Below are 2,170 nucleotides of genomic sequence, written 5' to 3'. Positions count from 1 at the left end.
ATCATAGCATTGTCCTTGCCGGGCCCAGGCAGGGCTCCGGTGACCTTGTGCTGATGAAAATGTTGGTAAAATGCCCAGGATACATCTTTTATTCACTCATTCACACGTTCACTCGGCAAACATTGGCTGAGCGATGCTGCCCACAGGCTGGGAGCTGTGAGGTCATGAGGCCCTTCCCCTCCAAGTAAAATCACCTGAGGGCCCTGACCGGTTTGGCTCAGTGGATAGAGCGTCGGCCTGCAGACTGAAGGGTCCCAGGTTCCATTCCGGTCAAGGACATGTATCTGGGTTGCGGGCACATCCCCAGTAGGGGGTGTGCAGGAGGCAGCTGATCGGTGTTTCTCTCTCATCGATGTTTCTAACTCTCTATCCCTCTCCCTTCCTCTCTGTAAAAAAATCAACAAAAAATCATCTGGGAAGACATCCAGAGACAGGCCAGAAAGATGGGATGTGAATCTCATGGGCCACTGAGACTTTTAGAGGGGCTGAGTGGAAGGCGGTATCTTATTTTATTATTTTATTTTTTCCCCAAATTTCAGCTTAAAATGTTTTACTATCATTTAGACGTTTCCCCAAAAGAAAAATATCGATAGCATAAAAATCCAGGTATCAGAAAGACTCACAAGGCTGTTTTTCACTTTGTTCAAGTTTTGTTTCCGGGCATGAAGTGTGCCATACAGTTGCGGCCATTGCTGTTTTCCAAATGTCCGACGTGTGCCATGACTGCAACTGCTTTTCGCCGGGTCTGACCAGTGTTGCCGGAGACCACTTTTGTTTTCCTGGCATCAATAACCAACACTTCAGCATCATCAGCTCTGATCTGAAGTCCCTGTTGCATTGTATCAAAAGGAATTTCTTGATTTCCCACTGTCATTCCCATTCCCATACAAGCAGGTCACAACCACAAGTGGTCTCACTTTTGCCATCTTCTACTCATGTAATAGTCCAAGTGAATCTCTGAAGTCTTTATTATTCTGATAAACCTTGACACATGGTGCCAATTTAGCATTCACAAAATGGTTAAAAGATCATGAATAGGCTCGCCTTCCAAAAACGTGACTGGTTTCAAAGTAAGAAGATGGTTGAAAAGAAATGCATTTGGATCTCTCGGTGCTCGTACGATACACCTGTGGGCCTCAACGCACGCCTGGGAAGCACTGGCCTCCGTGTAGCTTCCTAGCAAGTCTACCATGACTTTTGGAGTGGCGTCACTTTTCTTACAGCCCACACGTGCCTCCGAAAGTAGCCGTCAAAGGGTGTGTGCTTTCTCGGTGGTAAGGTTCCAATCAGAAATCCGTTTTCTAACCTGACCCACTCAGCTGGAATATTCTGGATGGCCCCACAGGATGCTGCCACTTCAATGAGGCTGCACTATACTGTATATCTTACAGGCATATTCTCATCCATCCCGTGGAAAAGGTTGCTTGGCAACTGCAGTCTCAGAGATGGGCGTGCGCCTTCCCGAAATTTGACCAGCTTTTCACAGAGGTTTTCCATCAGGGCTCCTTGCTTTTCTGGCTCCAAGACCCACAGGAGGGCTGCCACGCTGTTCATCACACTTTCAACATCTTTATCATCTTCCTTCAGACGTACATCACAGGTTCAATAATCTGAGCTAAATCTGCATGAAGCCCACCTTCTGAGTTCTCTTCCGAAATTTCAGCTCCTTTGGATTTCAGAAAAGCTCAGCAGCCTGGCCTTCCTCACTGATGTCGATGAAGGCGGGGACGCTCATGGTGAGGGCCCGGGCGCGGAGGCCGCTGCACTCGCAAACCACGCCCGGAAGGCGGTATTTTAGGTTTTATTTATTTTATATTTTTTATTTTTAAAAATATATTTTATTGATTTTTTACAGAGAGGAAGGGAGAGGGATAGAGAGTTAGAAACATCGATGAGAGAGAAACATCGATCAGCTGCCTCCTGCACGCTCCCTCCTGGGGATGTGACCGCAACCAAGGTACATGCCCTTGACCGGAATCGAACCTGGGACTCTTCAGTCTGCAGGCCAATGCTCTATCCACTGAGCTAAACCGGTTAGGGCGGTATTTTAGATTTTAAAATTAAATTGTGCCCTAGGTGGGTTGGCTCAGTGGTTAGAGTGTTGGCCCTCGGACGGAAGGGCCTCGGGTTCGACTCCAGTCAAGGGCAGGTACTTCAGTTGCAGGCTCAA

At 47.6% G+C, this 2,170-nt stretch overlaps 1 pseudogene; it reads right to left on the bottom strand.

Annotated features, from left to right (window-relative positions):
* Window positions 1–560: 560 nt before the first annotated feature.
* Window positions 561–1,735, bottom strand: LOC139010082 (eukaryotic translation initiation factor 3 subunit M pseudogene; annotated as a pseudogene).
* Between the last annotated feature and the right edge of the window lie 435 nt (window positions 1,736–2,170).

This window comes from Myotis yumanensis, unplaced genomic scaffold (genome assembly GCF_028538775.1).
Source record: "Myotis yumanensis isolate MYYU_CA2020_CCGP unplaced genomic scaffold, mMyoYum1.0.hap1 SCAF_5, whole genome shotgun sequence".
Classification (NCBI taxonomy): Eukaryota; Metazoa; Chordata; class Mammalia; order Chiroptera; family Vespertilionidae; genus Myotis; species Myotis yumanensis.
The sequence above is the reverse complement of the archived record's forward strand: the minus strand, read 5'-3'. Positions and strand labels throughout refer to the sequence as shown.